Source organism: Nothoprocta perdicaria, unplaced genomic scaffold (genome assembly GCF_003342845.1).
Source record: "Nothoprocta perdicaria isolate Ctin4 unplaced genomic scaffold, notPer1 scaffold_228, whole genome shotgun sequence".
Lineage (NCBI taxonomy): Eukaryota > Metazoa > Chordata > Aves > Tinamiformes > Tinamidae > Nothoprocta > Nothoprocta perdicaria.
In genome coordinates this window covers 372,401-399,094 of record NW_020455450.1, presented here as the reverse complement: position 1 = coordinate 399,094, position 26,694 = coordinate 372,401, and the positions used below count along the sequence as shown (strand labels likewise).

At 46.4% G+C, this 26,694-nt stretch overlaps 1 protein-coding gene and 1 long non-coding RNA gene across 4 annotated transcripts in view; both read left to right on the top strand.

Annotated features, from left to right (window-relative positions):
• Positions 1-5,517: 5,517 nt before the first annotated feature.
• LOC112947249 lies at positions 5,518-18,645 on the top strand. 3 transcript variants are annotated; one of them, XR_003249377.1, is made up of 6 exons: positions 5,518-5,539; positions 11,405-11,496; positions 13,130-13,226; positions 13,392-13,538; positions 16,705-16,771; positions 18,518-18,645. It is a non-coding gene; the product is annotated as an uncharacterized LOC112947249 (long non-coding RNA). The 3 variants fall into 3 exon arrangements; XR_003249375.1 differs by lacking the exon at positions 18,518-18,645 and adding an exon at positions 17,900-18,025; XR_003249376.1 differs by lacking the exon at positions 18,518-18,645 and having other exon boundaries at positions 16,705-17,363.
• Positions 18,646-23,499: 4,854 nt separating this feature from the next.
• Positions 23,500-26,694, top strand: part of ARHGAP32 (Rho GTPase activating protein 32) — a 90,189-nt gene continuing 86,994 nt past the window's right edge. The window contains exon 1 of the mRNA XM_026039327.1: positions 23,500-23,537. The gene's annotated coding sequence lies outside the window, so the exon portion shown is untranslated. The remainder of the gene's footprint in view (positions 23,538-26,694) is intronic.

The following is a 26,694-nucleotide window of genomic DNA, read 5'->3' as shown; positions in this document are numbered from 1 at the left end:
TCCGTGCGCGCCGCGCGCGCGCCGCTATATAGAGCGCGCGGGGCGCATCCCCTGCGCGCCCGCCCGCGGGCCGCTCCGCCCGCCACGCAGCGCCGCTCTGCCCTCCCCGCCGCCCGCCGCGCTATTTTAGGATGGGAGGCTTTTTTTTTTCTCGGGTTTAGTGATTTGCCTTCTTTCCTTCCTTTTTTTTTTCTTCCTTTTTCTTCCCTTTTTCTTCCTTCCCCCCCCTTTTTTCCCCCTCTTTCTTTTTTCCCCCCCTTTTTTTCCTTTTTTTTTTCAGGAAACCCCCCTCGGCTTTTTCTTTCTTCCCCCCCTCCTATTTCGACCCACTTCCATCCTTCTCCCCACAATTTAACTAGGGACATTAAGAGCGCAGCAGCCGCAAATTTCCTCCCCGCCCGCCAAGCACCTGAGCAAAAAACCCCCAACAAAACCACCCCATATATCCATATATATTTTTATATATGTATTTTAACTCACTCTGAGCTCCGCGGCTGCCCCGTGCACAGCCCGAAGCCGCTTCCCCACCCGGCGCCGCTTTTGCTTTCGCTGCCGGCTGCAAAAAGAGAGGAAAAGAGGGGGGGAAAAAACCCGAAGCTGCTTTTGTGGAGAGCAACAACCATCTCCCACCCCGCAATACCGATTATTTAGCTTTGTTTCCTCCCCTTAACTTCCATTTCCATGTCCTTGTTTTACAAATAATAATATAAACACTCAGTTTAAGCACGGTTTCTTTTTTCCCCCCGACTGCAAGCAGCAATTGGTTGCAAACTTCATTATTTCTACCCGTTTGGGGAGCGCCAAAACAACAACAAAAAGTGACCCGCTGTCTCCAAGCAGAAAGAGGGACACAAGGGAATACAACCCTTCCAATATAGCCCTTCAAGGGCACTTTAAAAACTCAATACGTCGTTTCTATTAACCTGTAGCTGCAAATTATATTCAAGACAAAAAACCCCAAATAAAACCCCAAATATATTTCCAATTAAATGCAGAAGGGCATTTAATGCCCTTCTCAAATAAATTGTGTTTCTTTAGAAACCTTTTCATTTTTACTCTAATAAAGTGATTTTGCAGACAGGAATTCAAGCAGAACGATAAGAACTAAGGGGTTCAAGGAGTTTTTGCCCCAATCGCGTCGCTATTTTGAAAGCATTTACGTTATTCCTTTCATTCCTAAGGAAACTACAAATATTTAAGGAGATTTCCTGACTTCATTATCCTAGGAATACTCACTTAAGTCAAGCAGTAGGGCATTTTATCAGACATTTACGTTTCCAATTCATTTTAACTAGCCATAAGGCAAATATCAACTTAAAACCTGCTGGCTCATCGTCATTGCAAACGTATTTATGAGCCAGCTCCCGACTGCAAGCCTGGAAAAGCAGGAACCAGCAGGCAAGAAGGGGCATTTTGCTCCATATCCCAATCCCAGCCCGGACATCAGGATGGGAGGAGACCATGGGGTTGCCTTGTAGCTTATGCACAACCTAAGGAGCAGGGTCTCTGCCTGTCCATGTGCTTCTGTCCCCCCCAGAAAGGCTGGAAAAATGGAAATGTGGGGCCGGTGCCACCAGGCTCCACAGACCCCCTTGCTGGAAATGAGTTACCAGGAAGAACGGGGGCATTACATCTCAAATCTATATATTTAATTAAAAAAATTAAACAGCCCGAGCTCTGTGGTGGTTTCTGCTCTACGAAACACACGCTGGCTGTCAATCAACCCGGGGCTGCTTTGGTCAGGAATAATCAGGGGTTTTGTTTCCAACATTAATGAAGTGGCTGCAATCGCCAACATCTGCCAAGGAGCCTCAAAGCCCGCGCAGCTGTCGGAGTCCCCCTTGCTCCCCGGCTCGCAAACGGGGGCTGTGGCCAAGGGCAGAAAGAGAAAGACACCATAGGAGAGCTTGGAGAACGGTTGGAAAGGATGTGGACTTCCCAATTGGAGTTTTTGAGGAGAAATTTTACTCAGTCCTTTATATGTGGCACTGATTCCAACCTACCACAACCACGGCACTTGTTTTGTCCTAAGGTGGTGAATAAAGGCCTGGGAATTAAGGTTCGGCAGTGTCACTGCATTAGGTAGGATCCCAAATATCTGGCTGTGATTTCTCCTGGCATTTGCCATTTACTGGGATCAGCAGCATAAGGGCAGGAATCTCATCCAGAGCTTTTAGACTGCTACAGGATTCACATTCAAAGAATTTAAAATGCACCCCCTCTTTTAAACAAAACATCTGCCCATTCAGTCAAAAAAGTGCCTAAGCCTCAGAGTACTTTGGGTTTTGTCCCAGATTCCTTCTTCCTGACCCAAAGGGCAGAGGCATCTTTCTCAAGCCCCCGACATCGGGGCATTTCATCACTGGAAAACTCTTTTTCAGCTGAAACCCAACGCCCTTTGAAAATACAGATCCACCAGACACAACCAATCCTGTTAAACACCAGCAGGCGGGTCTTGCGTAAATGCCTTTTTCGGCGGGATATTGGGTTTGATATCCGATCCAAAATGGGGGGGACATAAAAAAACCAGTGCGTAGCTAGAAAGAAGGAGGTAGTTTTGCTCAAGTGTATCCAGAGGCTACGAATTTAAGGGTCTCAGGGCACGAAAATCATGGAATAAAAAGACACCAACGCTCATCCTGTGGATGTAAAAGGGGTTTCCTACTGTAAATGGCCAGTGCTCAGAAGCCCTTTTTAAGAGCAGGAGAGCAAAATTGCTCCATGCACACATATAATTAGACAAACTCAAGAAGTCCCTTGGGCTTTTGCAGTCTCCTAAAGCTGGGAGCTCAGGAGTCAAAGCTGCCTCCTCCACCTCCTGGAAGGCATCTGTAAAAGCAGGAGCCTGCAGTGGGGTAGAAGGGATATTGCAGAATTACTCACCTGCAAACTTCACCTCAGCCCCTTTGCAGAGGGCACCAGGACACTGCTGGGCACCCAAGGGTGCTGCGCAGTGGGAATTGCACCCTGCAGAGGTCACGGCACTTGCTGGGGCTGCTGCCACCAAGTCCAAAGCAGGTTTTGCCCTCCGTGGTGGCTGCAGTAGTTTCCATGAGCTCATCGTACCCAACCGGAGAGAATAAATCATTATGAATGCCAAGGCAGACGCGCTGGCAGGGCCCAAGGCATTTAGAGGGATGTTGATGGGGTGGCTTTTGCTTCTCCGGGTGTTGGATAGAGACCACGTACACCCACATTGATGCCAAGAACCATCAGCAAGTGGGGATTTGTTTTTTCTTGCTATAGCTGAGAGCCCAGAAGCCAACTTGTAAACTCGGGCTAAGGAGCTCGGGAGCAGCGACTAGGAATGCAGAGGAGCATCCTGCTATCCCGAGCAGTAAAATGCACCGATGGGAGCCTCTGGGGGCAGTTTGGGGACAAGACCACTGCTGAGAAAGCAGAAAAGCCAGAGGAGATATCAAAGAAATAGGCCCAGAAACAGATATTAATGGGATAAGAGGTGGTTTCTCCACGCCTTCATTCCTACCTGGAATCCAACCTGCATATTCCACTTTTCCTGGCTCTTCTACCCAAATCATGATCCTCTCCAGCATCCCAATGAAAAAACTATATTAATACAGCCAAGGCAACAAAGATACCCTTAAAATCACTTTTCTAGAAGATTCAAGGGCAATGGGAAGGGGAAGCTTCTGATCTCATGACAACATCACTGGTGGGGACTGGAACATCTCAAAGCTCCCCTGATTTTTGGCATGCAAGATGTCCCCAACTCCAACCCTGCTTCACTCTAGGCCCTTCTCCAGCCTCATTTGGATGGGGATCCACCTCTGAACTCAGACAGCTTCATCCAGCTCTGCCTAAGGCCAATTATTTCTTTGCACAAGGCTTACTAGGTCTCTGCCAAGCCGGACCATAGCACATAAAAAAAGAAAAACCAAGTTATTTCAACCCCTTCTCCAAGAAGGACCAGGATGTTTTCGTGTTCTACAATGGAGATGCTTAATCCTTTATCCACAAGGATTATGTGTGTTTGTTTCCTTTTTTATTTTCTCCTACAAGATGATTTACCTGAAAGCAGAGATAAAAAACCCCAAGCCATTAGTGCAGAAGTCTGTCTCCAGTCTCCATAGAGACACCAGAAAAACACGATGATCGTGTGGGCTGTACACAAGGAGCCTATTCATAGCAGAATGGGTGGCGTTCCAGGACATTAAGTAATTTTGACAATCTGCCACTATCTCAGCCTGCAAGAAGCCCAGAGGGAGTTATTGATGCCATCAAGCGCTGATCTTTATAACTGGTTTCTAGACAGGCTTCTTCATTCCAGGCTCTGCACAACCCCAAATCCCAACCTATGGATGCATCTCAGCACAGCCACAAGGAAATCAAGGCCACCATGCCTTCAAAAAGCCCAGGTGCCCTAGGTTTACAACCCTGAATTCTTCAAAGTAGCCTTGGAATAAGCGATTTAGCCCTGAGGAATGACCTGTCTACATAAATGTGGTCTAGAAGAAGCAAGCCTGTCACACACACAATTGTGTAATGACCCCTGAGGTGCTTACAGTCTTCAGTCACAGTCTTCATTCAGCCAGGTTCTACCACTGCTCATCCCTATAGTGCCTGGCTTTGCCTCCTGCCCTTTCTGTTCACCCTCAGACACAGGTTTTGGTATTACTTCTGCTCTGACTGGGGACAAGGGCTGTCCCCTTGTTTAGGGTTGAGACACAGCAGCACACATCCATAAGGAACATCAAAAAATCAGACATAACCCTGCTGCCATTCAGCATAATGAGAACATGAACCACATGTAGCTGTTAAGACCCTGGTGCCATTGGGTAAGCCCAGGAGCTTTCAGGGGGTTATTGATGTAAGAGGGGAGGAGCACATCAAACAACTGGTGCATAGCTCCAAGCCCCTCATGTTTAAGGACCTTCTCCAAGCTCCTTGACTCAGATTTCTCATTTTTCTCCCTGGGTAAGTTTATCTGTCCAGCTCACACAAACAGCACCGAGAACAGCAGAAGAGCAGTTTTAGCAAAAAACTAGAAGATTTTTGGGCAGCCTACCCAGAAGCTCAGTTATGTTACCTACCTTCTTACCTTGCTTAGCTACCAGCCTGCTATGAGCGCTTCTTTCTTCCAGAGACCTGCTACTCATTACACCCATAATTAGAAAACACTTAATGGGCTACTTCCAACTTTTTTTCGCATTTTACAGCACCTTTTCCCAGTTAATCTATCTCTTTTTTTTAGCAAGGTCTTTACATTTACTGTTGGGCACTTCTTCTTCTATCACTTTATTTATTCAAATAAAACAAATATTTTACCTTCAGCTAGAGGGAGAAAGAGCACAGACCATTCCTCCAAACTCTCCTTCACCTCTTCACAGTGAAAGAGAAAGCCTCAACTTGCCATCAGCCCATTTATAAGAAAGGAAGGGTGCCCACCCCTATATTCCCACCTGCAAACACTAATCAGGGGTCATTTTGCTAAGTGCCTTCTACACTATAAAAAGGGGATAAAGCAGCCCACATAGCATGTGAAATAAGGGGTTATCTTATTAAAGTTCTTTGTTTTATGGTAAGTGAGATCAGATTTTTTTTTTTTTTTACTAAATGTGTTTTTTAGGGGATGCTATGCTTTTAGCTCAGCAGTTTGGTAGTAATAATGATCTAAGGAATGTTCTAAGGCTCTGTGCTTGAAAAACTGCTATTATATGTGAAGCTTTACTTTTATCAACTATGGGTCTATGTTAAAGGTGAGAATATTCCTTCTTAACTATGAAAAGTATCAAGGATACTTATATGTATGCAAGGTTTTCTTTTTCTTTTAATTCCTGTATGTTGCTTTTATTCTAAAGGTCTTATGGTTTTGTTTATAATTATACCTTTGAAGTTTAGGGGAACATATATGTTGGTGCTGAAATGTGTGATTACAGGTCTCATATATCAGGTAAAAGGAAGGATGTGGACTTGTTGAGGATATAGTGGTAAAGGTCCCATGACTAGAAGGTGAAGAACAGGTTAAAGGCTTTTTCTGTCCTGCTGCTGTGAGCAGAACAGGTATGGCCACATTGCTGCATGATGCTCCTGTGTTTGAGGACAAACATCTTCTATATTCCAAAGAACTCCCTTGGTAGGAAGAATTACCCCAAGCGGAGAGGGGTTTTCTTTATCTAGTGTCTAGCTGTCACCATCTGCACACAAACAGTAGAAGGGCAGCTCAGAGCATAGGCTGCTATAAGCTAGGCTGGCTCTAGTTAGCTCTGTAGAGCTTAGCCAAGCTGGGCTGGAGGAGATAAGTCTCTTCAGTAAAGATGCATGTTGGGAGCTGTTGCTTTGCCTTCTCTGGAGGTCATTTAGTCCAACCTCCTGCTTTAGCAGGGGCATCTATAGCATGTGGTAGTATCCAGGAAGGTCTTGAAGATCTCCGGAGTAGGAGACTCCACAACCTCTCTAGGCAGCCTGTCCCAGGGCTCTCTCACCCTTGCAGTAAAGTTCCTTCTCATATGGACATGGGACTTCTGGTGTTTCAACATGTGCTTATTACCACTTGTCCTGCTACTGGCCACTATCAGGAAGAGCTTGGTCCCATCTTTATGTTCTCCCCTCAGGCCCTTAGATGTGTTGATCAGATCTTCTCTCAGTCTTCTCTAGGCTAAATAGACCCAGCTTGTTTAGTCTTTCCTCATACAATAGATTCTTCAGTTTCTTAATCATCTTTGTTTCTCTATGCGGGCTCATCTGTAGAAGCTCCATATCTCTATTGTCCTGGGGAGCCCAGAACTGGCCCCCAATATTCCACGTGTGGCCTCATCAGAGCTGAGTAGATGGGCAGGATCCACCTCCCTTGGCCTGTTGGCAACATCCTCCTGATACAGCCAGGAGCCCATTGGCCTTCTTGGCCATGAGGGCACTGCTGCCTCATGGTTAACTTGGTGTCAACCAAGATCCTTTCTGCAGGGCTGCTCTCTAGCAGGGGCATCTGGACCAAGTACTGATCCCTGGGAGGACACCACAGCCCTTCAACTAGACTTGGCTTTGCTTATTGTCCCCCTATGAGCTCTAACAAACCCCTCCTTGGTCTGCTGCACCCTCAGCAGCTCTTCAGCCCCTGTTTGGACATTCAGACAGGGCTCCTGTGTTCTTGTGACCCACTGACTCTCCCTCTTGCAAGTGTGGGGTTGCAGACTGGCGGGTTATTCATGTTAAAAGCTAGGCCACGAAGCTCTTCCATAAAAGTCCACCAGACAGACACATTAACCCCTGTAATCCCTTCCTGTGGTGTACATGACGCCACCTAGATTTATTAATTAAATGCTGGGATCCGGTGGCCACTGTCAATTAAGTGTTTCCTTGTAATGTGTATAACGAGGGCTCATTCATTAACCAATGTTTCCATTACATTTAAGGCTGTGAGTGTCTCTGAAGCTTTCTCTCCCCAAATAAAGAGCTGTGGAATCTGTTGGAGCTGGAGATGATGCTGGGAGATACGGGACGGAGAGGGAAGTAATGAAGCTGTTGCTAAAGGGAACAATTAATTACAAATAGTAATAAGTGTGGGGTCTGCATGCTGGTCCTTGCAACTCAAATGTGACAATGGTGCAATAGAAATTGGAATAGAAGAAAGGCACAGAAAGGGTGTTGCTGTAGCTGGTTGGCATCTTCTTGGTCTTAATTCTGTTTGCCCATATCCCCTTCTTACCTGGACTTTATCCCAAGGTCAAATACCCTCTGGGCTATTATATCTATCTATTCTTTCAGTGTTACTGTACAAAAATGCATGGTCTTCAAATGCACATGCCCATTTGAAGCAAGACTTAACAAATGAAATATAAGAGAAGCCTTGAGGGAGGATATAGAAGCAATAGGACTTTTAACTCTGCAGGGGTTTATTCAGAGCAGGACTAGCTTAAAATCCCTCTGGAGAACCTCACCTAAGTGTGGCTGAACATATCTGTGAGTCCTTGCAAGACTAACAAGGCTGGCATCAAGTCATGTTGCTGGAAATGTATTTGTCAGATAAACTCACCTGGCTCCTGAGAAACTGCAATGCCAAAAGTAAAGCTCAAGATGCTGCTTTCAAACAGCATCTGTAATACCAAAATAATGAAGCTTTAAAATGACTGTTTAAAGATGTGATATAATTTCTAGTTTTTTTGGCAAAGCTGATCTAATAGAATAATTAATTTGCTCTGAATCTTCCAGAGGGTTTTTCCAATAGCTACCCCAGGAGAAAGAGGTCAAGAAGTGCCTTAATCCACAGCCCTTGCTCAGTATGTGGCTGCCAGTTGTGCCCAAGCAGCTGTTGGGAGATAGAGCTCCAGTTCCCTCTTCTGGCAAAACATTCAGCTGCAAGTCCTGCTTAAGTAGGCTGGTCTATTGAATTAGTCCAAGGCTTTGTTAGTGATCCTTATGAATCATGCTTAAAGCCAAGTATGTCAGAAGAATGACAAAATCTGCAGGTCAGGGAGAAAACATGAAACCTATCTGCAAATAACTTGGAAATAACCAAAGGAATTAAGTAACTTGCTGGCTAGCCTAAACCTAGTAGTTTTGACACTGCACTGGGGGTATTTGTGCAGATATTTTAAAGAACTTTAATCCTACTCCAGGAGGAGCAAGTGAGGCTCATTTAGGATTTATTCAGATTGTTTAGGAGGGAATTTTTGAGGTTATTTAGAAAAGCCTGGCCGTTGTAGAGCCAGAGGGCAGTGGATAAGCCTGGGAAGTTACAGGAGGGGTCTGTGGTCTCTGCTTCCCCTGGTGCTGGCTGTTGGACCAGACTGCTGTGTGAAGCTGTTGGGAAGGGGGGTCTGCAGCAAATCCTGCCAAAATCCCCCAGCGGAGAGACAAGTTGGATATTCCCAATGGATAGACTTGAGGGAATGAGCGTTGAGCGTGTAGAAACAGTGCCCTTACCGAATCCAAAGCACTGGGAAAAGAGGCCAGTGCCATCTGGTCACCTCGGAGCGAGCTCGGGAGCGTGCTGGCGCTATCCGTGGCAGCCGGGATGCTCCTCCTTCCCCCTGCATTCCTGGGACATTTCTAATCATAACTGTGAATGGCATCCCGCAGGGCCTTCCCGGGATCAGGTTCCCCTCGGCAGAGCCTGATCCAGGGCTTGGAAGCAGCATTTGAGATTGGTTGTAACCCTGAGCTAGTCCCCTCAGAGCTGCCATCTCCTGCTGAGCCCATTAATAACTGAATTTCTATTAAAATCTAATTGAGGCCTTCAGAGTATTGTTATATCCCTTCAAAGTGGTTTTTAGGGAGCCAGCAAAAGCCAAGCAAGGACAGGATTTATTCCTTGTCCTTTGATTCTCTTGTCAGTGACACATATATAGAATCAATTATGGTGAGCAAAAAGCTTTCAGAAGCTGCTTATTTTACTTATTTTGGTGTTATTTTAGTGCGTTCACATGACTGAAAATGGGTTGCAGTGATAACAAGTAACTCAGCACATGGCCCTGTCTGCTCAATCTATTATCATGCATTCCTATCTGGCTATCTCATCTAAGATGCTTTTAAAGGGCCTAGCATCAAAATATCCGAGAGCTGCCACGGGATCCAATTACTAATCTTCAGGAAGAAACACTGGCTTTGCTGCAAAGTTGGGATGAGGGAACCAAAACCCTAAATCTTTATGGAGCAGAGGGGAAGAAGGCTGCAAGGGGTGTAGTAAGAAATATAAAACACTTGTGCTTTTTTCTGTGAGCATTACATGCATGATGCAATGCAGAGCTATTGTGTGACCAGAAACCACAGTATTGTTTTATATTGCACGAGACCATGAGTCATTAAAACTGCTGGTCCTCTTCCAAAAAATGCTTTATCTTGGCCTGTTATCTGCCTGTTCCATCAGCTTGAGGGGTTGGCTCTTCCCTGAGCACATCCCTGTGGAATCTGTGTGTGCTACAGGTACCCCTGATTTTCCTGTTGCATCCCAGACTGTTCATCAGTATTTTACGTATTTCATGTGGGGAGGAAGGGAGGCAAAGATGAGCCATGAGAAATAGCTTGGGATAGCTCTCAAATTTCTTAAATTACTGAATTACATAAGATGCAACAGGCTTAGTAGCATGGTGTTATATAGACTGCTGCTTTCTATATAAAAGGGTGGAAAGGAGAATAGGAAGTGACTCTGGGATTAATCTTTAGTCCTGGGCAGCCCAGTTTTCTCAGTCCCAACCAAGCAGTAACTACATTCACAGAAGCAAAGCAGGTACCTTCAAGTCATCCTGATGCCTCAAGCCAGATGCCCTTGAACTGCTCTGGTTAGTGATTTGGGAATGAAACAGCATCTTCAGAGAAGCATCTGCCCAGTTCTGATTTGATGGCCCCCTAGAGAAGTTCTATTTGATTTGAATGTATTCAGCTTGAAATCAATACTTAAAAATCAATGAGATTGCTTGGCTTTTGATTTCCACTATTATAACATAGAGTAACCACTTTGGGTTTGTGAGAGTTGGTTGTGTGTGCTTATTAGTGTTTTTAAGAGCTGTTTTTCAGTCTTACTGAAACTCCACTTCAAAAGGTTGTTTGCTTCTGGTGTTAGTGAAGGTGCTCCTGGCCTGGCAGGCTCTGGAGCCCTAAAATGTTCAGTGGGCACCAAGGGGAGCTGTGATGGCAGCACTGAGATGGAGTGTCAGGCAGCCCAGGAACAGCAGGGGGAAGTATCGGGCTGTGAGTAAGAATTGCCAAGAGAAATTCCCTGCCTTTTGGAGGAGGTGATGGCCGTGGTCCCTTGGGTTTGTCTCCCCCCTTCCCTTTCCCACTGTGGGAGAGAGTGGGTGCTGCATAAGGAAGGAAGAAAACAGTTTTCCAGGATTTTTTGTGCCCTGGTTGGCTGCCCAGCCATGCACATCTGGGAGCTATTGGAAGGTGACACTTACCAGAGGCTTTTGCCATTCGGGTTGCACTTCTGAGTGATGCTGACACGCTCCCCGTGACCCAAGTGCATGGGAAATGGTAGGGAAAAAGGCAGTTTTCTCCCACACATCCCTGGAAGAGGATGTAGCTCTCTTTCCCTCCCACCAATGCCTGGGTGCTCACAGCAGCCAGCGGTTGGGCCACATCTGGAACCATTTACAGCAGCATCTGGAAGCTGTCACGAGCAGCAGCAGGATGCAGTTGTTTCATTATCCTGGGTCCATGTCCTTTGCCACTGGGAAGCTGTCAGTGGCTGCTCGACCTCCTTGGCACGGATCCCAGGCCACTATCCCTGCATGCTACTGGTCACATAGAACCCTGGGAGGGTCCATAAAGCATCAGCTTTCCCTCCAGCCCTGGTGTGTCCAGCTCCAGTAAATGACTGGGGAATTCCTTGTTACAGACAGAATGAAGTAAAGAGGTCTGGATTACTCAGGGCTAATATTCCCTCTTTATTTCCCTACTAGGCTCTAATGTGGGTTTTGTTTCAGCAGCATCAATTTGTTCTCTGCAGGGGAGTCCATCAAGAAACCAATTTGCAGCAGCTGTATGGTTAAATTCATCATTGACCTCTGATATCTCCTTGGAGAGGAAAGGAGGATGAAGGTAACATGGACAGATTTCCTCCTATATCCTTGGTGCCCCATGTCCTTGTAAACATAGAACAAAAGGGGCTTTCATGGAAAAGATTCCTTCTGTCTTCCTGTTACCTTGCTCCTTCCTGGAAGTGAAGGAGTTAAGCAGACCAGACTGAGCATTTTCCTTGTGGTGCAAAGGGAGAGACCAAGGAGTCCTGCTTGTTATCCCAGTGCTGAACTTCCTCTGGAATCATTTCCATGTTCCCTTCCCGCCTCCAGCGATGGCTTGGAGGTCAGTGCCTTGACCTGGGAGGGATGAGATTAGAGGAGGAGGGAGGTTGATGCTGCTGCTCAGTCAACTGCTTCTGCGTGGGGTGGAGAGCTCTGGTGCTAAGAGAAAGCACTGAAACATGAGAGAAGTGGCATAAAAATAACAGGCTAAATGGGAACATTGTGAAGTTTGGGGACGGGAAAGCGCAGGAGATCCTCAGGGACAGAGGGGCAGCTGCAAGAGCTGCTCCAAGGCAGCAAACTGGCCATAAACACGCAGAGAAGGCGCGGAGGAATCCTCAAATCAGGACCAGATTCCAAAGGAGACCTCCAAGAGCTCAGCTCATGCTGCACTGAGCAGCCAGATGGCTGCAGATCCCAGAGATGCTGCTGGGAAAGGAAGCGGAGAGGGAAAGAGGGGGCGTGCAGGGTCACTTACACATGACTCTTCCATTCCCAATGGAAGGGGAAAAGGAAATGCAGATGAAGAGAGGTCCTCATGGGCTGGAGCAGCACAGGAATGTCTTTGAACCTCTCCCGCTTGCATATTTTTCTTGTCCTCCTTTTTCATCCTTTTCTTTCAGCCCATTCCTTTCCTGCTTGCATGTCTCTCCTCTCTTTCTGAGTCTCTCTTCTTTTTTCAAGGCTCAGCATTCTCTAAATCCCCAGGACCTCCCCAGGAGAGACTCATTTTCCCTGTGAAAAAGCTCCTGTGTTCTTGGCATCTGCTCCCATCCTCCCTTGCCAAGTTGGAGACAGGGAGCCCTCAGATGAGACCAGGGTTGTGAAGCAGCTAAGCTGGAGGTCCTAGCAGGCACCATGCAGCTTATACAGGCTAGGATTAATTATGAATTAAGCAGAACACTTAATTTTGGTAGGAATCATTTAAAGTATTTCCTGCTCTTCTTATTCTAAGTGGCTAGTTCTACTTGCTCTGCCTAAGTCTAGGTAAAATTATGGAGTGAGGAGGTTTTTCTACAGGACACAGATGTTTTGTGTGTCAGCCCCCAAATCAATGGCCCTACTAAAATCCTGCACCCTGGACTTCCCATTCCAGGCCAAACAGTTGTGGGAAATACTGTGAATTTAGGATTGCCCTCAGCTGGCTCAAAATCAGGACATCCTGCTGTTTTTCTTGGTCCTCACAGCTCACGATGGGAGTGTGAGGATTCAGTCACCCTTTCTGCATCTCAGCTCCCTCTGTACTGAATAGGAAGGATGCTAGTGCTCCATAATTGTGTTTCTTTAAGCTGATTTCATGTTTTCAACACAAATTAGGTGAATCAGATGCTATTAGTGTGTCTCCTAAAGAGGGCTGTAAAAGCTCCAGCACTCCAGGCAGTGAGGAAAGGGAGGGATATCACTGAAATCATTTATTTCTCCTTTTCTAGGTTCTTTTTCTGGCTTCATCTGTAGGTGTTATGTGCTGAATATGGAGTTTTTTATCCTGTTTCCTTAGGATGCACCAAAGGCAAGTCCACACTGAAGGTAAAGCTGCTCCAAGCCCTTTAATGTGCACATTCCTGCCCGGATTCCCTCCTCAGGGCAGGTCCTGCAGAGGGAATTCCCTGCAGAGGAGAAGGACAAAAGTCCAGCAGCCTTTTTTCTTCCTTTTGGGAAAGATGCAAGACAGTGTCTGTGCTATTTTTGCAGGCGGCTCCCGAGCACCTCTGCTGACCTGAAAAGATTTTGCCAGATTGCACTGGGCTCCCTCAAAAGGGACAGCAGGAGCTAATGGGAATTAAGATGGAATGCCAAGGGGATTCCTGGAGAAAATAGGGCCCAAAGCCATTACTTGGGGTATGTTCTTTGCTGGCTGTAACTGGGCCAACAAAACTGCTTCTACCTGGGGCAAGGAAGCTGAGATATTAATGTAGAATTGAGATACAACAAGCAAGTAGCATCTTATATTCCCCCATTTGCTTTCCAAGAGGTTAATATGCTAGGCTGACCTCCCAAAGCTTTTAAGAAAACACTATAGGCAGGAAAGGGAAAGAAAAGCAGCCACAAAGGCAGCTTTTTGTCTCCCTCTGTGTTCTGTATGCAGGCTATGTTAGGGCAAATGAGGTATCTTTTCATCTAAGCTTTTTATTTTTAGCAGTGATGTTTGTAGATTTATTTCTCTCCTGTGTGTCTACCTCTGCAAGGAGATTAAAGTCTTCCATAAGGAATATCCTAGTCATTCTCTCCCTGGGTGCATAAATGATGGGGTGTAGTAGTTAAGTCAGCGTTTTCAGGGCTGTCTGCCTTTGTCCTTGCTTTGAATCTTGGTTTGAGATGCTGCTGAGTAAGCAGGGAAAAGGGAGAGCCAAAAAGAGGGAGGCTGGAACAGGAAGGTGGCAATGGGCTCTTGCAAAGCCTTGTGAACTGGACCTCTCATGCTGAGAGGCCAGAGCTGCAGGTGGTTTTACCCTCACTTCAACCCCAGGAGCTCAATATGAATTATGGTGGGGATGGATTATGATGGATTAATCATGGGAGATGCAGCCTGGAGCATGAAACTTGGCTGTAATTGTATGATGTGCATAGAGCAGCCTGGCAGAGCGTTTCTGGCACCTCAGAACATGAGGCCTGGATTCCAGATCCCCTGGAGCAACAGGAATTGAGACACATGATCCAGAAAGATTTAAAGAAACTGTCTTTCATGCCCAAAGATGGGCACCCAGGCTTTCCAAGGGGATTTGCTTTAACTTCCTCCCCAGGTTCCGTGGGATGGCAGAACTCCCTACCCATTTGCCAATAATCACTGCAGACCAGGCTGCATCCTCAGCATACAGATATTAAGAGCATCCCTGTTTGAATCTTTCTTACTGAAGTGTAGGGTGTTTAAACCTCTAGGATTTCCAGGTGTGCCCCATGTTCCTGTTGTACACATCAGCAAAAGTCTTTCCCCAAGGAATTTTGTGATGGGATTTGCTGAATTCTCCTTGTGCCAGTACAAATGAAAGGTCCTACAGCTCCAAAAATGATCCCTGCTGTCAAGTATCCAACTTTAGGACTCTCTGTTCTCTGGAAGGAAATAAAACATATCCTCAAGCCAGCTCCTACAAAATGAGGCTTTGTTTTGGAAAGCAGACACAGATCTTCCTTTCCTTGTGACTAGATTTTGTCCTGCAGTTTGGAATATATCACAGAGCCATCTAGACTGCAAATTTCTTATTTTGCACTGAAACTAAATTCTCTATCCTGCAAGTAGCTGGAAGCATTGTTAATAACTAATCATCCTTTGCACATACATAGCATCATTCATGAGTCTCAAGGCACTTGATAAGCAACAATTAATTAACCCTGTAACATCTCACTGCTGTAATTAAGGCATCTATATAAGGAATAATTGCACAAGTGATTCTGGATCCAGTCATTTCATGAAAATGTAGCTAATATGTGACAGCAGCTTGCAGTGCAATGCAAGAATTAGCAGCAGTCTGAGGCCTAGGAAAGTTCTTATTAGGTGATAAAGAGGAATTTAGGAAAGCATAAGTAAGTTGTAAATGTTGCTGGATTTCTGGACAACATGATTTATCACCTCTTGCTTATGAGTTCACTAATTGCCAGCATAATTTTGTTCCTCATGTATGTGTTTACTTAGAAGTGCCCTATAGGATTGCCATAGAAGCACTGCTCTGCAGAAATCCTCTAGCCCAGCAAATCCTTAATGTGCAACTTCAGAGCACAAAGTTTCCAGCTCAGTTCAGCCAGACTGTCAAAAAGGAGGCAAACGACTCCGGGTGTCCCACTGATGCCTTGAAATAGCTCTGAGAATCTCAGGTTAAAAAAGGAAACAGCAGCAAGAGCATATAAAGTGCTATTAAACTCAGGCTATTACATTTGCATGTGTGGGGTTTTAAGCAGACAAGGCGCTCATAAAAGCCCCTTGATGTCACAGTGTTTATTAGACACTCTCTACAGCCTAGTTTGGGTGATACTTGGTGCCTCATCAGGTTGGCTGCTTCTGCCTATGTCTGCTTTTCCTAGCGCTGCATTAGCTTCTTGCTTCCTCTTTTGTACCTCCTTTTCAGTAAGAGCTGCCCTATCTTTCCATGCAATTATGCTGTTTTATTCCGAGTCTAAAGCGAGGAGAATTTGTTCCTTCAGAGAGCTTTCAGCTGCGCTCAGTGCTCTAAGGCAGCTGCTGAGATTTATATAATCTGACAGCTTAAAGGTGGAACAGGAATATTAATGGCAAGAAATGCCACGTATGCAGCGGTTCTCAAAGCACTGCTATGTTCTTCATCAATGTTAATTAAGTCTTAAACCGCTGCCAGTGGTTTGGCAAATAGGGAATCCCAGGCATGCAGAGGGTAAAAGGATGTGCAAGAAGTCACAAGGGTCAGGAAGACATTTGGGAACAGAGCAGGCATCCAACCAGTCAAGTTAGGCTTGATTTTGCCCTGCAAATCTGTGCAAAATATGCAATTAAAGTGCACTTGTAGGTGCTGGCATACAAATAGGCTGCATTTTTGTTCAACACAGCTGTTATTCTCCCTTTCCAAGCCCACATTTGGATACAGTCAAGCCAGCTCTACACCCAACACTGCAGGGATGCTCTAAAGTAGTGCTGGAAATGCTGAAATGTGCAAAACCACCCCAGGATCTGACCTGGGAAACGGAGGGCTGTTGATTTTGAGGCATTTGGCATTGCTAAGCAACAAGCACATCCCAGTAGGGATCAATAGCTCACCAGGTGTACAAGTTGATGTGGCTTTATTGAAGCCAGTGACTCTGTACCAATTTCAACAGCCTGATGCTGTGGTAGCAAGGCAGAAAGGAAGTATTTAACATGCACAGAAACACCATGATCTGGAATTTAATCAAAATAGATAAGTATCTTGCTTCACCATTTAAGCCAATCTTCGGAAGAGATCCAAATAAGACCGGGGGGTGAGATTCTTCCCACCCACCCAACTCCTGCTGCCTGGATAAAACCAAGCTAGGTTGTTTCTAACACAGGTTATTTCTCACTCAGGTTATTTTTCCGTACTATACGAGCAGCAGAATCAGTCCTGGATGTGCTTGGAGAACCTGAAAGGCAGGTAAGAGCTACAACCGCTATGGGCAGTAGGAGTTAGCCCAAAGTTCCTCTGGAATGGAAAGCCCACAGAAATGAGTGGCATCAAATGTGCTGTTAATGACATCTCTAAAACCAGCTATGGGTCTCACCTCGGTCAGCAGATCTGCAGGGCTTGGTTTAGGCTGCAAACCAGTCGGCAGCCTTTATGGCAGCAGCGTTCAGCTATTGAGAAATGTGTCCAGCCAGCGTTTTTCCCACTGTTGGGAGACATCCACGTCTTGTTTAAATTTATCTGACGGCTTGTGCCTGCTAAGGAACATTTGACATGGCAGCACTCTGTCAAACACCTCGGAGATTGCCTTTTCTGTCCTGGACTGATGGGGGAAAAAAACATCCAAGGGGCACTCCAGCTTGGTGTGATGTCAAGGGAAATGCAGCTAAGCCACTTGCAGGTTCAAAAAGCCTGCGGTACTGGGTAGAAACAGGCCCAAATTTTGGAGGTCATAACAAAATTCATGCAGCAGAGACTGGCTAACAGTAGCAGGTGGGTTTCTTGCTGCAGAGAAGAGCACGCTGGAGGGGAAATCACTGTGTCTCAAAGCAAAAGAACCTCCAATCCCAAAGTAACTGCCTTGCTGTGAGAATTGGGTTGGGTTTGGAGGTGAGGGCACTGGGGACACAGGAGCTGTGTCAAAAGTAGAGTGAAAAAGGAGTTTAGAGAAGGAGACAGAGTGAGTCAGAGCAATCAGTAATGTGCCAGTCAAATCAGCCATGCATTCACCTGTGGAGGAGAAAAGCAGCATTTCTCTCTTCGATGGGGTCATCTTCCTTGATAAAGTTTATTTAGAGCTGCTTTAACTTAGGGAGAAAAAGCTTTCTGACTCGGAAGTGTTCTTCAGCAGCTCCACTAAGAAGCCAGATGGAAATATGTACTTGTTAAAAGATATTAGCCATAGTAGAATATTTCAGGAGAGAAGGCTGAAAACACCTCGGTCTCGGATTCATTACGCAACCTTAAGCATAGCTTGATTTACCTTAAAAACTGAGACTACTGAGAACCTTGGGTTTGTATTTAATCTCCTAAGCTTCTATCTGAGAGTAAAGGAAAATAACAGGACTTACTTGTCATTGCATCTCTTGATGTCCTCAGGTAAAAGATCCTCCTGCTTATAAACTGCCTGCTATGTGAAATCTTGGGGATGAGAATCTGTTTATTTTGTGTCGAGCACCTAATGTATTAATAAAACTGAATCAACAGCATGAACTAAAAAGAACTAACCACTGTCAGCAAGTGCCACTATTACCATGGGTTTCTTCTTTACCTAGAGAGACCCAACTTTTATTTTGGAAAAGAAAAATCTGAAAGAAAGAGCTCGTGCAAGGAAGGGTGGGGAGCTGCTTCTGCAGCATTAGTTCTGCATGGCAATTAAAAGAAGGTTTCTTCAGGGGGTCATGGATTAATATGCAAATGACTAGATATGAAAATAAATGTGCAACATGGGGTATTCTTCTCTCAGTTTACTCCACATTGGTGTAGGGTGTGGAGAACCTGCTTTGTTAGGAATGCTCCTGTTTAAATGGCTTGATAAATTGGATTCCTTTGATGCTGTTTGCTCTTGCCTTCCTTAATCTCTCTTAATCATAATAATGATTTTTTTTAGTCTGCAATGCATCTGACCTACTTCTACATTCCCACCATGATGCTCTTCTTTTTGGTCTGTATTCTCTGTGAAATATCTGAATTTTTCCTCCTCTTTTTCCCATTAAGAAGCAACCATTGCAAATATGTTGAGAAAAAAAATAAAATGAAAAGGAAGACGATCCTCAGGCAACCCAGGAGCTGTTTTGATTCTCAGCACCCAGTGAATGCTGGAAACCTCGTGCTTGGATCCTGCCCTTTTAACCAGCTCAGGCATCAACCTTAATCAGTCCCAAGGTACCACTTGTCTAAATGGAATTGGCTGGAGTATTTGAAGCACAAGGCTCTGACAGAGATGTCTAAATAGCAAGTTCTGGTTTTAAATCGTGATCCCAGCACAAAAAAAGAAAGAAAAAGAATTGGTAGTATTGTGGGGGGGGAAAAAAGGGGGGGGAAAAAAAGGTGTTTTAAATAGGGACTGAAAGAAAATAATTAGTTTTAAATAGTGGCAGATGCATCACTTCAGACAAATTAGACACCATCCGTCCTGAACTCTGTCTGAAGCAGAAGGACAGCCCAGGGATTAGGGTTTTAATAAAGAATTTAGTGTCCCAGATTACAGTCCCTGCCCTACCACAGCCAGTCTGTGCAGGCTTGTCCATTTACAAAACAGGGTTAAGGCTTTTTTCCCTTCTCTCAGCAATGCTGTAAGAGCAGAAACACTGAATGTTGCCAGGCAGCTAAGGCTAGATACTATTTAAGATAAGAAATTGCTGAATGGGATCTTGGGCACTGAACATGGGAGCTTGGTGGATGTGTAAACTGAAGTGCACAGTCTCCTGTGCCTCAGTTTTGGCAAGTTAATTCCCCATGGACTCTCTTCTCGACCTGAAACACCCCGTGTAGCTGCAGCTCTGCACAGGTCTCAACAGGCCCTGGGGTGGGCAGGGAAATGCTTCAGCTCACGTGCAAACTCCGGCGTAATCCATAAGGGAGGAGCAGTCTCAGGTAAGATCTGCAGTCCTCGTAGCTGCTTTTTCAGCTACCTCTTATTTGGTTTTTAGCAGGTTCTTTGATGCTGTGGCAATTGGTACCGGGAAAACACATTGAGGTTGCATGCAAACCACTTCCAAACACACGTAGGTGGTGGCGGGGAGCGTGGAAAACAGGGACAAGCCTTGGAAAAAGATACATCAACAGCCTTAGCTGCAGTTGTGTGTGTGTTTATGCTTGTTGACTGATCACTTCTGAAGCCCTGTTCCCCATTTGCTGCAGCTTGATGGAGGAAAAGAGAGAACCAGGGCCCACATTCAGGGAACAAAATGTTCCGAGCCAAGTAAGCAAAGGCAAAAAGACAACAGGAATCAAAGGGTGTTGTATTAGGTTGAAGAATAGACAAGGCAGCTAGAAAAATGGTCTCAAAAGTAAATTGTAATAAATGGCAGGTACTGTAGGAGCTAGTGAGGTAAGAAACACAAGTATTTCCTGCTCGATAAAGCAAGAAGCAGAAAAGGAGAAGCTCTTTTACGGGGAAAAGCTTCCTCACTGGGTGCTCTGTGTTGTTTTTAATGCTTCAGGAAGACACCCTAATACCATAGCACCCAAGGGAGAACAGATCCATGTGTAACTTGCTGGTCAGCTCACAGTTGAGGGCATCTCTCACTGGAAGACATGACTTTCGCCTTCTGCCCTCCAAATCTTGCACGTGATGAATTTGCCAGGGGCCATCCCCAGCACTTCACCACTGCCAAAATCAGCATCTTAACCAAGAGCCATACCTTGTAGCAACCAAAGAGCTTCATCCCAGGGCCATTCTCCTTGCAAGGAGCGTCCGGAGGATTAAAGAGCTCATTCCCACTGGCTATCTTGCACTTGTTAGAACAAGCATGCAAAACTCCCCTAGAAATGAGAAAAGAAAGACTCTTAGAATAAGCAGGCTTAAAAAAAAAAAGAGAAAAAAAGCAGCTCTGCTTCACAGGCATATAGGTCTAATAGCTAATTATGATGCTAAGTCATGGAATCTGAAGATAAAAAGAAATTAGCTATCCCCAGAAGAGGCGCAATCTAATAAATGTTCCCAGCAAATCTGGCTCCTGAATCTGCTGCCCGCTGAGATAATGAAGAGTGATGCAGGCCGAGCCAAACACCTTTTCCAATGCAAAACTGCTCGGGGTTGTAGGATGCTACTGCTGCCAGCAGGAAGGTACCTGGGGGGTGACAGTCACACCCAGGTGACAGTCCAGCCCCCCTGAGAACAGCTCTACCATTGACAGCAGTGCTGGTTTAGATGGTTGGACAACAGCGGAGCATGATTTTTAACCTCAGTTCTGGCAAGATAAGTACTGAGCTTGCCCACAGTCTCCAGCTTTGTAATTCTGCAGTCTGTGTTAATCTCTATACGGCTCAAAAGTCTGCTGAAAACTAAGGGCTTTGAGTAGGTGATACTTGGAAAAATTTCTTTTCCAAGATTATTACGTTTTTATAAATAACTTGTTGGTTTAAACAAACTTTTAACAGATATTTCTGCAAAAGAGGGTTAAGCTAGACTATGTATAAACTATATGCTGAAAACCTATGAAATACCTGATTTTTTTCCTCCTTTCATCAGTTTGTATCTGGGACACCCAAACACTAGAAGACTTGAATATCTTCTCTAAAAATAGCTGCATGTATTTATAGATATTTTCATTCTCCACGTAAATATACAACACTAATTCCTGTCTTGCAATGAGCAAAAATCTAACACTGGGAAAATGTGGGATATTTGGCACTTTTTGCAGGACACTTGTCCGATTTGTCTTACTGCTCCTCAGGCCTGATGCAAGTGGATACCTTTGGATCCCACGTGGATGTGCTGCCTTCCAGGATGCTGGCGGCCGTCCCCGCGCCCAGCAGCGCCGCAAGCTTTTAAGTCCACGTCCTTCCCGACTCCTACGGCCGATGGGCTCATTCCAAAGCCCGGGAGGATTTCTCCATAGGAAATAACGCATGTGCTGGAGATAAAGCGCAGACCTCTTACATTTGGTTAGGAGGGCCCCCTGCTCCTGTGCACCCCGGGTCCCCCTTGCAGCTCCCCTGCTTGGTGCCCTGCACGGTCCCATTGCAGCGTGTCCCATGCGCTCCTCAGAGCCCCATTCCCACGCCTTGTGTATCCCGATCCAGGCACTCCCCATTCCTCTTGCACGGGCGCTGCTCCGTGCACTTCCCTCAGGCCCATTCCCACCCTGTGCATCCCCTTGCCTTGCTGCATCCTTGCAGCTCCATGCACCCCCTTCCCTATTGCATCTCCCTCTTCCATGCACCTCCCTTCCCTGTTTGCACTCCCCTTTTCCATGCATCCCTCTTCCCCATTGCACCCCCCCCTTCCACACTACCATGCACCTTCTCCATTGCACCTCTTTTTCATGAATCTCCTGCCCCATTGCACTCCCCTTTTCCATGCACCTTCTTCCCCACTGCACTCCTCTCTTCCATGCACCCCTTTTCTGTTGCATTCCCCTTTTCCATGCATCCCCCTTCCCCATTGCACACCCCCTTTTATATGCACCCTCCTTTCCTGTTGCATCCCCCTTTTCCATGCACTCCTACCCAGTTGCATCTCCCTTTTCTATGTACCCCCTGCCCCATTGCACTCCCCTTTTCCATGCACCCCCCTTCCCCATTGCACTCCTTCCCTGTTGCACCCTTTTCCATGCATCCTCCTTCCCCATCGCAACCCTTCTCCACATACCCTCCTTCCCTGTTGCACACTCCTTTTCCATGCACCCTTTCCCATTGTGCTCCCCCTTTTCCATGCACCCCCTTCCCGATTGCATCCCCCTTTTCCATGCACCCCCTTCCCCATAGCATCCCCCTTTTCCATGCATCCCTACCCTCGTTGCATCACCCTTTTCTATGCACCCCTACCCTCGTTGCACCCCCTTTTCCATGCACCCCCTTCCCCATTGCACCTCCCTTTCCCATGCACCCCATTGTAGCCCTCTTTTTCATGCACCTCTTTTCCCGTTGCACCTCCCATTTTCCGTGCAACTCCTTCCCCATTGCACTCCCCCTTTTTCCATGCACCCCACCCTCATTGCATCTCCCTTTTCCATGCATCCCCTTCTCCATTGCACCCCTCCTTTTCCCATGCACCCCCTTCCCATTGCACTCCCTTTTCCATGCACCCCATTCCTCATTGCACCCCTCCTTTCCCATGCACTCCCTTCCCCTTTGCACCTCCCTTTCCCATGCACCCCATTGCACCCCCCTTTTCCATGCACCCCTTTCCCTGTTGCACCTCCCATTTTCCGTGCACCCCCTTCCCCATTGCACCTCCCCTTTTCCATGCACCCCTACCCTCGTGGCATCTCCCTTTTCCGTGCACCCTGTTGCACCCCCTTTTCTATGCACACTCCTTCCCCATTGCACCCCCGTTTCCCATGCACCCCCTTCCCATTGCAACCCTTTTTCCCATGCATCCCCCTTCCCCATTGCACCCCCCTTTCCCATGCACCCCATTGCAACCCCCTTTCCCATGCACCCCTTTCCCGGTTGCACCTCTCGTTTTCCGTGCACCCCATTCCCCGTTGCACCCCCCTTTTCCATGCACCCCCTTTCCCATGCATCCCCCTTTACCATTGCACCCCCCTTTCCCATGCACCCCATTGCACCCCCCTTTCCCATGCACCCCATTGCACCCCCCTCTTCCATGCACCTCTTTCCCTGTTGCACCTCCCATTTTCCGTGCAACTCCTTCCCCATTGCACCCCCCTTTCCCATGCACCCCATTGCAACCCCCTTTCCCATGCACCCCTTTCCCGGTTGCACCTCTCGTTTTCCGTGCACCCCATTCCCCGTTGCACCCCCCTTTTCCATGCACYCCYTTCCCCATTGCACCCCGCCTTCCCGCGCCGCTTCCCGCCCTGCCTCCCCGCGCAGCCCCTCACCCGGCGGCGGGGCGGAGCCGGCGGCAACGCGCATGGGCCGCGGCGGCGCCTGCTGCGAGGGGGCGTGCGCCGGCCGCCCCTCACCCGGCGCCGGGGCGGCCATTCCCGCCGCCTTCTTCCCCGCCGGGCCCGCAGCGCTCGCCGGCCGCCATGTTAGCGGCGGCGGGACGCGCCTCGTAGGCGACCATCGAGGCTCCCCTTCGGCCCCGCGGCGGCGCGAGGTGAGTGCGGGCCGGCGGGGGCTGTCGCGATAGCGCCGCGCCCTGTCGCGACAGCGCCGCGCGGGAGGAGGGCGTGGGGAGGGGGCGCTTTTGTCAGCGCGCGCGCGGCCGTTAGCGCCCAACGGTCGCCGCCGCCAACGGTCGCCGGCGCCCAACGGTCGCCAACGGTCACGCGCCGCCGCTGCCTCAGGGGCTGCGCTGCCAGGAAATAAATAAATTAACAACCACCTCGTGGCTCTATCTATCTTTTCGTTCCCCTCCTTTTATTTTTAATATTTTTTTTAATTTTTTTTTTCGTTTTTCTGCTCTTTCGCTGGCCCTTCAGTCCGTTCAGTCAGTGTCCCGTGAGCGGGAAGAGGGGGGATCTCCCAAGGCGGAGGGAGGTGGGATAGCTCGGGAACGCCCCCCAAAATCCCATTACTTTTATTTTATATATATTTTTAAAGGGAATCTTTGGGCTCTCGGCCTGCCTGTTTCCTTGGAAGTGCTTTTCGGATTTTGGAAAAAACATCTTTGTGCTCCGTGGCGAGCGTGCGGCTGCCGTCCGGCTTTGTGCGTGGCTCGTTTTTTCTTTCCCCATTGTGTGAAGTGGCCTTTGTGGCCATTTTAATGGGGTCCCCTTGGTGCCGTGTTGGTCCTTTTCAGGCGCGGTGAAAATCCATGGATTTTCGCTCGCCAGTGAGGGTGGAAACGGCCGTGAGCTCCCAACGTACATGAAATGGCAGCGTGTTAAATGCTTCAGTATCAAGAAATGGGGTTTTTGGGGTTGAATGTGGATGCGTGTCCATGGAGGTGGCTTTTTTGGGAAAACCTTCTTGGTTTTCATGCGACGTTGAAATAGGCAGGAGGAGAGGAAAGGATAGAAATAGAGCATCAGGTAAGGGCAGATCCCCCACGTTTTTGGACTCTGAAGCTGACCAAGTCGCTCCAAATGGAGAAAAAGGTAAATTGATTTTCAAAACCTTATATATAAGCATATATCCATGTGCCTTAAGGCTTTCTGTGCACAAATTGCACGGACTTGCAGTGCTATCTCCTTTTCTCCTTGGAGAAAGTGTCCCGTTTTGATTTTTTTTTTTTTTTTTTTTTTTTTTTTGCTCCAAAGTGAATTTTGATGGCTCTCAAGTTCACAGAAGATGATGGGAACAAGTAGTTTTGGTAAAACCTCTACATTTTCCACATAAGACCGTGCAGAAAACAGCACTTTGGACAGAGACTCGGACAGCTTTTGCTGGGGAGGAAAGTCCAATTTGTTGCACTGGCCAACATGGTCATCGGCCAGAAAGCGACTTAGAGCAATGGGTGAAAAGACAAGGAGCTGGAAATTAAAGTATTTCACTGCAAGTAAAAACAGAGCTACTGAAACTAAACCAAAAACCACTAAAATCCTTCTACCAGTCCAGAAGTGACCGCACACTATTATAAGGATGTTAAAACTTGCAAGGGTGTTACAAGAATTTGAAGAGTTTGAGGGCTGAATATGGGATTAATTGCCTTTTTTTCCCACAGAATAGGGACAAACATCTGAGCATGTTTATTTAGTGCTACACAATTTCTTTGCACAGATGTCTCCTCATTCCAGTTTTGCAAAATCATATTGGCCGCAGGTGAGCAATTTATTTTGATTGGCAAATAAAATATGTTTTGTCATGAAGAACATGCAAGCAGGGCTCGTTGTGAAGGAACACAACTGAAATTTGTGTGATTAAATACTGTATATAACCCCGAATTGACAGAAACATGTTGTTCAGTATTTCAGCTTGCAATCTTAGTCTCAGATTTGTGTGTTTGAAGTAAAATTGTCAGGATTTGAAGGAGATAAGGGGATCAGAGAGAGATCAGTAGAAATGTTATTGGAGAATATGGTTACTTCCTTTTATGTGTGTTCAGCTGGATGTTGCAATGTTTGCGTCGCTTGCTGCTTAAGAAACAGTTGCTCTTCAATTCTCAAATTTCTATTTTTCTGTAATTTAGGGGAAATGCAATGGTGTCCCTGTATGTAAGGGGAAGGACTGCAGTGGTTACTAGCTGGGACGGACATAATGGAGGAAATCGAACAAGTAAAAAGGGGAACAGTGCTACTTTGGCAATTGTCCCTTGGGCTTTGCTTTCTTTTGAAACTTTCTTTTGAACTTCAGAAAAGGAAATGTTATTTTGCCATTTGAATGCATTGTTTTCCTTCGAGTGTCAGACCCTATTAGGGGGATGATTCCAGTGAACTTCCCCTATTTCCAAACCAGCACATCAAAAGTTTATACAAACATTCAGCATGGTTTTTGGGAGATAAATACACAGATTTTCAGGGGAGGCGGAAATTATTAGTTTTTTTTTAACGTATTTTATTATGCTTAGGACAGTTTGTGTAAAGGAGAAAGATTAAGGAAGGTTCCCTCGGCCTTTGCTTGCTCCTCTCCACAAGTAAGAGGAAGATAAAGCCTCTTTATGAAGCGGGGGGTTATTTTTGCTGGCGCTTCCTGTCGGAATATTCTTATCCCTGGAAGTTCCTCTCTCATCTCCGTGTCTGTGAGCATGGCAGGAGCTTTTGTCTCATGATCCTTGGCTCAAGATCCCTCTGGGTGATATTAGGGTAAGGACTGGAAGGGAAGAAGATGGAAGGACAGGGAGATAAACTTGGAAGGTCTCCTTCCAAACCTGTTCGGCTGAAACTGTTTCTTTTCATCATTATTATTAATATTAATATTATTATCTTGCATTGTAGCTGAAAACTAATCATTTTCATTGCTGAATGCTAAGATAGGAAGCCTAAAGTTACCATCAATTTTTAATCGTGGTGTTGGTGAAAGCTGCTGGTCTCCGTTGACACAGCTGAATGCTGCTCACTTGAATTTTGTGTCTCATTGTTTTTTCTTCCCATTTGATTTTACAGAATCACCTTAGTTTCTGGAACTAAAACATTTTAGATTTATAGACGATGCAGTGCTCTGTGTATGCATGTTCAGGGATGCTTTGTTGCCAGCTAAAATCAGGTAAAATATGCCCCAAATACTTGGATTCCTAGAGGTTGTTTAGAATAGGAAGTTAGGGGAAAATCTGAAAGCAATCTTCCAAATTTACTATTTTATTGCATATTATATGTGTTTTCCCACCCATAACAATCCCCGATTTCAGCAGGGGCTTCTGCAATACAAGTTTCTGG